The sequence below is a fragment of the Galeopterus variegatus genome, unplaced genomic scaffold (assembly GCF_000696425.1).
Source record: "Galeopterus variegatus unplaced genomic scaffold, G_variegatus-3.0.2 Scaffold846, whole genome shotgun sequence".
Lineage (NCBI taxonomy): Eukaryota > Metazoa > Chordata > Mammalia > Dermoptera > Cynocephalidae > Galeopterus > Galeopterus variegatus.
In genome coordinates, this window is record NW_007726957.1 from 315861 (window position 1) to 327649 (window position 11789).

General features: G+C 38.1%; 1 protein-coding gene across 1 annotated transcript in view; it reads left to right on the top strand.

The window, feature by feature from the left end:
* Positions 1 to 11789, top strand: part of SCFD2 (sec1 family domain containing 2) — a 171942-nt gene that overhangs the window by 15320 nt on the left and 144833 nt on the right. The window lies entirely within an intron of this gene.

The window sequence follows — 11789 nt, forward strand, 5'->3', positions numbered from 1 at the left end:
GAAATACCTGGAGCTGGATACTTTGTAAGAAAACGAAATTTATTGCTTACAGTTTTGGAGGCTGGGAAGTCCAAAGATCTAGCAACACATCTGGTGAGGGTCTTGGTGGTGGCAACAGTGACCCAGGGATCTCACATGGCAGAAAATAGCAGAGCAGAGAGAGACTAATGTCCTCACTCACTCTCCTTTTAAAGCCCTCCAATTCTCCCCTGCCCACCATTATTAATGCATTCATTACTGCATGGTCCTACAATCTAATCACCTCTTCAAGGCCCCTTAATTATCATACCTTTCAATTATCATAATAGGACTTCCCACCCTCTTAACACTGTTACGGTGGGGACCAAGCCTCCAACACATTAAACTTTTTGTGGCAGCACAATTCAATCCATAATATTCCTGGCCCCCAACACTCATGTCCTTTTCACATACAAATATATTCATTTTATCCTCAAAGTCTTAACTCATTTTAACTCAAAGGTCCAACGTCCCATCTGTGAAATCAAAACAATCATCTACTTCCAGGATACAATGGTGGGACAAATATAGGGTACAAATTCCCATTCAAAAAGAGAAAAATAAGCCACAAGAAAGGGGTAACAGTTCCTAAGCAAGTCAAAAACCCAGCAGAGCAGGCATTAAATCTCAGAGCCGGTGAATCATTTGCCTTGAGTCCATGTTTGACATCCTCTGCATGCTGGTGTGGGGGTTTGGTCCCCAAGTCCTTGGGCAGCTCTGCTCCTTTGACTTTCCTGGTCTCAGGCCACACTTCAGCTCTCCCAGGCTGGCATTGCAGTCTAGTAGCTCCACAGGTCTGGGGTCTCCATGGTAGTCCCACTATCATGGCTCCCCTAGGCATGGTGCTGGTGGGGTTTTTCTGCTGTAACTCTGACTCCACATTTCCACTTAGCATTGCTCTAGTGAAGGCTGTCTGTGGTGACTCCGCCCCTGTGACAGATCTCTTCCTGGGCCCCTGGGCTTTTCCATACATCTTTTGAAATACATCTGTCATTCTGTGATCTTGCAAACTTAACAGTATATGGATGCCACCAAGGCTTCCGGCTTACATTTTCCAAAGCTGTGGGTCCAGCTGTATCTGGGACCAATTTAGTCATGGCTGGACAGCAGAGACAGCTGGAGTGCTGGTGCTGGAAGCAGCTTCCCAAGGTGGCCCTGGGCAGCATGCCCATAGAGGGTGCCTTGGGCCTGTTCCCAAGACCATTTTTCTCCCTAGGCCTCTGGGACTATAATGGAAGGGTTGGCCCCAGAGGCTTCTGCGATGCTTTCAGGGCCTTTTTACCCTTTCCTTGATAATCCCTTCCTTTTGTACTAATCTTCTTAGCAAATGGTTGCTGAGCTGCACCATTGTATTTTTCTCTTGAGAATGCTCTGTGCTATGTGCTCACACATATGTGGGAGCTAAGAGAGAAAGGAAGGAAGGAAAGAAAGACCACAGTAGTGTGGTGGTCTTACAGAGGGAGGGAACATTCCTAGGGCTACAAAGCAGATTTGGGGGGAGAGGGGGAGGGGGAAGGATGTTGGAGGACAATTGGTTGGGGACATGGGGTACAAAAACAATTTCTGGTAATTTGTATCTATGAATATTCATAATAAAAAAATAAATAAATGGATAAAAAATGCTCTGTGCTTCTCTACCACATGGGCAGGCTGCAAATTTTCTAAATCTTTACACTCTGCTTTCCTTTTAAATTCTGGCTTTACATCATGCCTTTGCTGCTACAACCTAGCATAAGCTGTTACAAGTAGCCATGCAGCTTCCTGAATGTTTTGCTGCTTAGAAATTTCTTCTGCCAAATATTCTCGTTCAGCATCTTTAAGTTCCACATTCCATAAAACTGTGGGGCATGAACAGAATGCAACCATGTTCCTTGCCAGTTCATAGCAAGGGTGATCTTTGCCCCAGTTTCCAATAAACTCCTTCTTATTTCTATCTGAGACCTCCTTAGACTGGTCTTTACAGTCCATATTTTTATAAGCATTCTGGTCACTACCATTTAACCTGTCTCTAAAACATTCCAAACTTTCCCTGGTTTTCTTGTCTTCTAAACTTTCACCAGCATCTAGGCTTTAGCCTGTTCCTCCATATTCCTCCAGCCTCTCCTCAACACCTAGTTCCAAAGCTGCTGCACATTTTCAAGTAGTTGTTATAAGGAACACCCCACTTCTAGTACCAATTTTCTATATTTCTGTTTCTGTTGCTTATAGAAAAACACCTGGAACTGGGTACTTTGTAAGAAAACAAAATCTATTGCTTACAGTTTCGGAAGATAAGAAGTCCAAAGTCTCCAAGCCTGGAAACATATCTGGTGAGGGTCTTGGTGGTGGCAACAGTGACCCAGGGATCTCACATGGCAGAAAATGGCAGAGCAGAGAGAGATTAACATCCTCATTCACTTTCCTTTTAACGCCCTCCAAACCATGCCCCTGCCCACTATTGTTAATGAATTAATGAATTCACTACAGCGTGGTCCTACAATCTAATCACCTCTTCAAGGCCCCACCTTTCAATTACCATAATAGGACTTCCCCCCCTTTAACACTGTCACAGTCAGGACCAGGCCTGCCACACATTAAACTTTTGGGAGGACACAATTCAATCCATAGTACCTGGTCATGATGCTCAAATTTTTTACTGATCTGCCCTTCTGGATGAAACAAGCTTAGGGAGCTGGGGAGATCATGATTACTAGTTTAAGGGAGTTATTGTTACATGTGTTTGGTGAGGTTTCTGACACCAAATTGTGTCTTACATTAGTGGCATTGTTTAGCCAGTGACAGCTGCAGCAAACAAAAGATTACAGCAACAACTCCTAAAAATTAGAAGCTAATTTGGAAATTATTCGAATGACTTAAATGATTTGAATTCCAAGTTAAATCACTTGCTAGCAATTTTAATATACAGACCAACAGACCAAAAGGAAATACATCTTTTAGTCTTCATTTAGATGTTAATTTATATATTAATTTATGTTATTAGTTATTGAGTATTTTGGATGCCAACTTTGATAATTTACCATTAGAAGATTTACATACTTATATCTTTTCTTAAATGTGAAATTGGCATGCCAAAGGTAACCTCAGATCATAAATATTTGACATCATGATTATAATATAGACAAATTTCATACTCATTTTTTGTCATCATCTTTGCTGAAAGTAATAAGGTAATATCACTTTGTCTAATAGTTTTTTTTTTTTTTTTTTTTTTTTGGAGTAAATGTTTATTGAGTGCCCACTGTGTGCTAAGCAGTGCTCCAGTGATAGGAAAACAGTAGTGAATAAGATAGGCAAGTTCCTTGCTCTCCTGAAGCAGTTAATAAGCTCTCAGGGCTTAAAAAATATAGAAAGTTTGTTGTAATTGTTTGACCAATAAATTGCCACTGATGTCTGTCTCTTTGATTTTGGCTAACTTTAACCATGTCTAGACTACTTAGGAGCTTGGGTGCCCATGCTTCAGGTAGGTTTGCATAGAGGATTTAAGTACAGCATTTTGTGAGCTACTCTGGCTTCTAATTTATTTCCAGGGATACTTTAAAAAGTAGACTTAATTCATGAATCCATAAAAAGTTTGTCTGGTTTCCTCTTTTTTTCTGGCTCTTGAAATCAGCTCGAGTGCTTTGCTAATAGTCTTCACATTCAAAATCAAAAGGTAGGAGGTGGTGGTAACTCTGGGAATTAAATTTCCTCTTATTTCAATCTTTCTGAATTTTAGCTTCATGTAAGCCTTTTAATTAAATCTATTTTATTAGAGATTAATTTTCTATCCAATGGGTTGTTCTTAATCCTGGGGTTATAATACCCTGAGGTGTTTATATTTTCTTGGAGGTGTGGTTGTATATTAATTGATAAAGTATTGAAATTTGATACTATGAATAATAGCTGACATTTGAGAGTATACTGTTTTTCTTAGCACTCTGCATATGTAAATTACTTTAATTTTCACAGTAATCCTTTGAGGTAGGCATTATCATTATCCCCATTTTACAGATGAAACTGAAGCATAGAGGAGGTAAGTAACTTGCCAGGATCACGCAGTAAGTGTCAGAGCCAGGATTTGAAGCTTGGTAGTTTGCTCCAGAGCCTGTGCTCATGGCCACTCCCATATGTGTGGCAGTGGAAAAAGTTTGAGGCCCTTTTTCCTGAGTAGTAAAGATGATGCTGATATGGTGTCCAGAAGTTAGCTTCAAAAACTAAACATGGTTGTTGAATTCTGGTGCTGCTTTAGTGCTCAGAAAAGTGACTGATTTTTTCCTCCTCTATCTGCTTTTCTACAAAATGCAAACTAACAAACTTATATCTTCATTTTAGAATTTAGAGGATACTGTTTAAAATAAGCATAGATTTGAGACACAATTGGGAAGCCATATAAGGCACTGACTAGATGGTGTTTGATCCACACCAGCATAACCCCAATTCTGGCTTAGCAACTTACTTGCCATTTGAGTCTCAATGAGCCTTTGAGGGTTTTCTCATTTGTGAAGAAGGGAAAATATCAATATGTTAGAAGGTTATAAAATTATTCATTCTTCCAAAAATATTTATTGAGCATCGATTGCTCAAGGAACAGGAGAAATAGTGCTAAAAATATCAGTTCTTACATTTAAGCTTAGATTTTGTTTGGGGATGAAGACAGTAAACAAATTATAATATCAGAGAGTAATAAGGGCTATGAAGAAAAAATGTGTTGTGGTTTTGAAATACGTCTACTAGCTGGCCAGTTAGCTCAGTTGGTTAGGACATGATGTTATAACACCAAGGTCAAGGGTTCTGATCCCCAAAAGCATAAACTTACAATATTCCTTGTAAAATTCAAGCCTCTCATCCATCTGTGGCCTCCCTTGGACAAAGGCAAGAAATCCTGGAGGCTAAGAGATTGATCAGGAAGCTATTGTAACATGTAGGTGAAAAATGTGAGTTTAAATTAAGTCAATAGTAGGAAGGGTGAGGACAGGAGGAGTTGAATATTTAAGTGAGAGAATCGATAGGATGGTGACTGATATAATGGTAGAGGACCAAGGGAAGGATTTGAAGACATGCCACATTTTCTACCTTGGACAATTTCTAGATCCATTCACTGAAATAGGGGATGTAGGAGAAGATTCAAGTTGGGGGCAATATCATGAATGCCAGCTGATTCTCTTATCTAAAATTACTGTGTGGGAAAAGCTACTGATTGAATAAGCTTGTATATGTACTGCCTTGTAATTCTCCCTGTCCTCTTTTCCCTAAAGTCCTACCTGGTGTATGGCAAATGTAAGCAGGCTTTTAACTGGTATCCATTATCCACTTGAATATATCCCCTTTGTACTAGATTTGACTGGTAACCATTAAGGCAGTGTTAGAAATGGTAGTATTAGAGAGGATCTAATAACTGACACTTCTTTCCATGCCCAGATTCTGATACCAATTAAATATGACATAAAGCCTTGGCAGGTGGAGGCCAAAACACCAGTTCTATTACAGACATAGTGAACATTAAAGAATGTGACTTTTATCTGTGGACAAGTGAGCTTCCTCATACTGAATCCCAGAGTTGAAAGGTTTACCCTCTCAGCAACAAGAATAAACCAGAGCAGTCTTTCCCCCTCTTCTCAACTGTAGAACCTATCCCAGGAGAAATAGAGCAGAGTAGTCCAAAGAGAAAAGTGATTGATTAAAGGAGGTAAAGCAAGTGCAGGAGTGTTATGCTAATTGTTGTCCCTCTACATGGAAGGAAACATCAGAAGTTACAAAGAAGTATTCTGTTCTTAAAAGACAGGAGAAATGTAATCAAATACTGAAACATCTAAAAATGATGACAGAGTAGCAGATTCTTGGAAAGGAAGGATGGGGAATCAGAAAGGAAGTGAGTTTTTAAATATACTAAGTCCAAGAGTCCAGCAGTTCTATCTCAACACAAAGGGGCAAAGGGCACAACCCCTAAAAATCCTGTTTGTGAAACATAGAGAAGGCTATTGTTGCATTTTTATCTATTGAGACTTACTGCACTGTGATTGGGCTCTTATGAAGACTCCTCAATTCTTGCTTCTCACTTTATTCCACATAAGTAGAGGCAAGTAAAGATGTTACCTACCTTATGATAATGACATTAGCATGCATATTCACATTATGATCCATAGGGTTATACAGGATTGGAATTTTCTGGTGTTGTTAACTGAAAAAGTTTAGCCCTTGAAGCAATCGGCGTAATTTAGAATCTCAATTCCTAGGGTTCAAAGATACTTAGGTGTCAGTTGGACCAACTCTGAGTTTTTAGATTGGTGAAATAGCACCACATTTATGGAAGTTGCCTCAGATCACACAAGAAACTTATAGAAAAGGGATCACTAGAGCCTATGTTTCCAATTTTTTCTACACTCCCTTAGAAAAGATGGCATTGAGAATTAAACCATTCTTTGTCCAAGCTAGGTACTACATTGTTATTGGCCAGATTAAAAGTTGGGCGGAGAAAAGATAACTGAGTTCTCATTGACTTTTACTCTAGAATGTGTCAAATAATATTTTAAAATTTCTGTAATAAAGGAAAATTAAAGCTTTCTGAAAATTTAAGTGTGATACAAATCTTGGCATTTTATTCCTTTTATGAAAGGAAAATCTGAAGTTATTGTGACATTAACAGGCTAAAAATGCTTACTCTATATTTGAGGCATGTAAATGTCACTAATTAAAATTTAAAATGGATATTAAACTCTTTAAAGATGGACATGTGAGAAACTGTATTCACAGAAGATCAGGACAATTAGGATATAGATATCCTTTTTACTAAATCTGAGAAGCTGAGTAATCACAGTCATGTAAAATTGGCATTTTGTTATTTCTCTGATGAAATATTTTAAACAGTTTTTGATGAAATGTAAATTATTTTTCTAATTAGATAAGTCTCATGTGCTCCTTGTAACAAACATTGGGGGGAAATGAAGTTTCGTTAGAGTTAATCAACCATAATTTTCCTATCCAAAAATAACCTTTGTTAAGATTTTGGGATATTTATGTGTTTGTGTGTGTGTTAAGATTTTGGGATATTTATGTTTGTGTGTGTGTGTGTGTGTGTGTGTGTGTGTGTGTGTGTGATATGTTTTTATTCTTATTATAACAGGGATATATATTCATCATAGAAAGTTGAGAAGCTCTATATAGAAGAAAATAAAAATCTCAGTTTGAGAACTCCTTCAATAAATATACCATAATTTTAAAAAGTACCAAAAACTATTCCTCTGTTTTTGAACATTTAGGATGTTGGTATATAGTATTTTAATCATATCATATAAATGATACTTTGGTTCTGTAAAAATAACTCTTATCCATTAAACATTAAGAAAAAAATAAGTATTTTATGTCTTGACTTCTCATATTCGAAGTTTCAAGAGGACTGTCAATAGTTTCAATTTGCAGAGGATTTAAGGAACTGAGACTTGCCAAAGATCCCTGAGTTTGGAATAGGAAGGAGGAGTGAGCAACAGCCAGATTGTAGGGGCTAGAGAAGTTAGGAAAGAAAGGCAGTACATGCAGACCACTTGTTTGTGCCATGTGTCTGTGAATGGCAGATGAAAAATAAGAATACCATTGGAGCAGGGATCAGAAATTGTGCATCGAGATAAAAAAAAAAGTTATTTTGATGATACATGGAGATTTATATAAAGTTTTTAGTAAGTGAGGAGGGAAGTAGTGGAGAGAAAGAAATTCATGATACTATGAAGTAATTCTAGTATCTCCATTTCAGGCTAAGTTTAAAGACATGATTCACTTAGAGACTTCTTGACCCCCGCTCTGGATCCCAGGGCCACTTATAATCACTAGGCATTCATGCAGCAAGTGTTTAACAAGCAGCTCCTAGTCTAAGTGCTGGGGAGAAAACCATAAACCATAGGTAATGTAAATAAGAAATGGTTCCTTCTAGGCCCATTAAAGGAATATTCCGCTCATAAAAAAGGAAGGCTTTCTTTAACAACAGAACTCACCTTAGAAGCACTCATACTAGCTCTGTCTGAAGTCACTTTTTTGGGCATGGTTTGTTTTTTTTTAAACTAAGAGCATGGTTTTTAGAATGATCTGTCTCTTGGGTTTGAATTCTTGCTCTGTAATTTACAAGTTAATCATTTACTTGATCTCAAGTAAGTTATTTAAATTGAGTCTTCTACCTAGCAGAATACATAAATAATAGAGTTATTAAGAATTACAAATTATTGTAAGAATTAAGAATCAAGAATTACTGTTAATAATTGAGTAGATAATAAATATACAATATGGAACTTAGTGCATGGTATACCATAAGCCCCCCATAAATATTAGCTGTTGTGATGAAGATTATGATGGTTATAATGATGATTCCTTGGGTTCCTGGTTTGGCCTTTCCTACCTAGTTCTTCTGTCCCATTAATATGACATGGCAAAAAGCAACAGAGAGATAGAGACAGAAAGACATTAGGAAGCAAAATATTAATTGATTTGAAGTGGATGGGGTCATAACAAGTAGATATGGCAAGTCCATATTCCCACCTATTGTTGGAATGATGTCTTCCAAGAAATGATGGCTTTTTTTTTCTTCTTTTTTTAAATTTATTTAAAAAATTTATTGTAATATAGTTCATTGTACATATCTATGGGGTACGGCATTGAATATCAATATCCATATGCAATATGTGATGCTCAAATCATGATAATTAGCATATTCAGTATTATACAATATAATCATATTTTGTGGCCCTTTACCAATTTCCTGCTAACCCCCTTCTCACTCCCCCTTTCCCACCCCTGATGACCTCAGTTCTGTTCTCTTCCAACAAATTACTGTGATTGTTATAGCTTTCTTTCTTTCTTTTTAAATTTATTTATTTATTTTTTAGATCCCACTTATGAACGAGAACATGTGGTATTTCTCTTTCTGTGCCTGGCTTATTTCACTTAACATAATTTTCTCTCAGTTCATCCATATTGTTGCGAATGGCAGAATTTCAGTTTCATTCTTTTTTATGGTAGAGTAGTATTCCATTATGTGTATATATCACATTTTTCTTATCCAGTCATCTGTCGATGAACATTTATGTGGGTTCTAACTCTTGGCTATTATAAATAGAGCTGCAATAAATATTGGAGAGCAGGTATCACTTTGACATGATGATCTCCATTCCTTTGGGTATATATCCAGTAGTAGGATTGCTGGATCATATGGCAGTTCTGTCTGTAGTTGTTTGAGGAATCTCCATACTGTTTTCCATGATGGCTGCACTAATTCACAGTTCCACCAACAGTGTAGGAGGGTTCCCCTTTCTCTGCATCCTGGCCAGCATTTGTTATTTTCTGTCTTTTTGATAATGCAGTATAACAGGAATGAGATGATATCTCAGTGTGGTTTTGATTTACATTGCCCTGATGCTTAGTGATATTGAGCATTTTTTCTTGTGTCTGTTGGCCATTTGTATATCTTTTTTTGAGAAATGCCTATTTAGTTCTTTTGCCAATTTTTTAAACAGGTTACTTGCTATTATTTCATCAAATAGTTTTTCAATGCCTTTTCCTTTTTCCTCCCCTTCTAGAACACCATGATTCAGATGTTTGTGCACTTAAGATTATCTGTTAGCTCTCTTAGATTTTCTTTATTTTTAAAAAAATTCTTGTTTGTTTGTTTGTCTGCCTGGGTTATTTCAAAAAGACCATCTTCAAGATCAGAAATTCTTTTTTCTGCTTGCTCTAACCTGTTGTTTAAGCTCTCAGTTGTGTTTTTTATTTCATCGAATGAATCCTTCAGTTCCAGGAGTTCTGCTACATTCTTTTTAAGGTATTAATCTCTTTTTAAATTTCCTTCTTCATATTATGGATACTTTTTCTCATTTTGTTGTTTCATCTGAGTCTTCTTGTATTTCATTGAGTCTCCTTAAGATTGTTGCTTAGAATTCCTTTTTAGCCATTTCAAGGGTTTCCTGCTCTAAGGTGTCTGGTACTTGAGATTCACTGTATTCCTTTGGTGGTGTCATATTTTCTTGTTTTTTTTTTTTTTTTATTATTTCAAGTATCTCTACATTGATGTCTGGTCATCTAGTAGAGCAGTTGCTTCTTTTATTACTCTGGAGTGGACTTTGAGGAGAGAGACTGCCTCCCATTGATGTGTTTTATATAGACCGTTGAGAAGGGTGTTTTAGTATTGGATCTTGGTAGATGCAGTAGTGTCTCCATGTGGGTACCACGGCAGAATTCTGTGTTGGCATTGCATGTGAGTGCCTCCATGACCTAGGCACTGGGGCACTTAGTGCTTCCTTTCTGAAGTTAGTGACAATGTGTTGGTTCATTGAGGATGTGGGTGAGCGCTTGAGGTCTTAGGAGAAATGCCTGGGTACCCTGTTGCTCTTTGACTGGGTGGGTGATACTGGGAGGGCTTGTTGGTACCCTGGCTAGCATCCTGTGGCCTTGATGGTTGCACTGTGGTATACTGGAGCTCCTCATTTTAAACAGGTGACCCTGAGCAGGGTTTCTCTTTCCTCTTTATTACAGACAGAGGTGCCTTCTAGGTCCTTGCTTCCCCCTGTCTGGAGATGGGTTGGTGTGATTGGGAGTTTTCTTCCTTGCTCTCTTTGGGTTTCTGTACTTCTGGGAAGTTCTCAGTGCATCTCTCCCCAGCCCATGGCAGTTGTGTGGGCTTCACACATACCTCTCACCCCCAGGTGTGCCACCACATGTAGCAGCATTAATTCCCCCTGTGGGTTGGGCTACTGGGTCACAGGTCTGTGCTTATTCACTTTTTTCCCTGGGTTCTGCTGGTGACTCTCCTTGTGTCATTGCAGTTGAGTGGTCAATGGCCTGCCTGCATGGTGATGGTGGCTGATGCAGCAGCAGAGGCTATTGCAGACCACCTGCGCAGCAGTGGTGTCTGTGACAGCAGGAGCTTCCTTCACTCCTCAGGTCCCTGGGTGTTCCTGCTGTCTGTTGGGCAGGGTCTACCTGCAGCCCCAATGATGGCTTTTGCAGAGATAATTTGGTTCATGGAAAAAATCACTGAACTATCTCAATGGTCTCGAGTTTTAACTTGAGCTCATTAATTCATTTGTTATTTAAAGAATTAATACACATAAAGCACCTAGAACAGTGCCTGCTACACAGAAAGCACTCAATAAATGTTTCTGTCATTGCAGGCTGTTATCATTCATTCATTTATTCTTTCCTTCATCCAAACAAATATTTAGTGTGAGCCTGCTAACTGCCAGTTTCCATGTTAGACATGGTGGGTACTGGGTGAACTAGATGAACAGGGCCTTTAGCATTATGAAAAAAAAATTCTAGTGGAAAGGAGATCTGCTATTCTTGGTCAGGTCCCTATTCTCTTCTGGGACTTAGAGTCTTCATCAATATAAAAATAAAATTCAGCTTTAAAATTTTAGGATAGTATTATCCTATAATACTATTCGCTTGACTGACTATATGCTGATATAATAATATGAACATATTTATTAATTCAGCTAATAATATTGATGCCTGCTGTATGTAGGTACTGTGCTAGGTGCTAGGGATATAGTAGTAACCAGAGAAGACAGGACGCCTGCCCTCGTGGAGCATTAAGTCTGACCCATGAGGCACATGTTGACAAAGTAATTGTGAACATGATTAGTGTTACAAAGGGCAAAATACTAGGTTTGTATTACTGATTCGTGTAACAGAAACTAAAAATGTATGTTATTTTTGATAGAAGGAGCATTGTAAAGCCTTTATCCAGCTTACCTTTTCCTCCCATTTTGTAAGTTTATATTTTCTTGTCTGCTTCAACAGGAGCAGTTGGACAT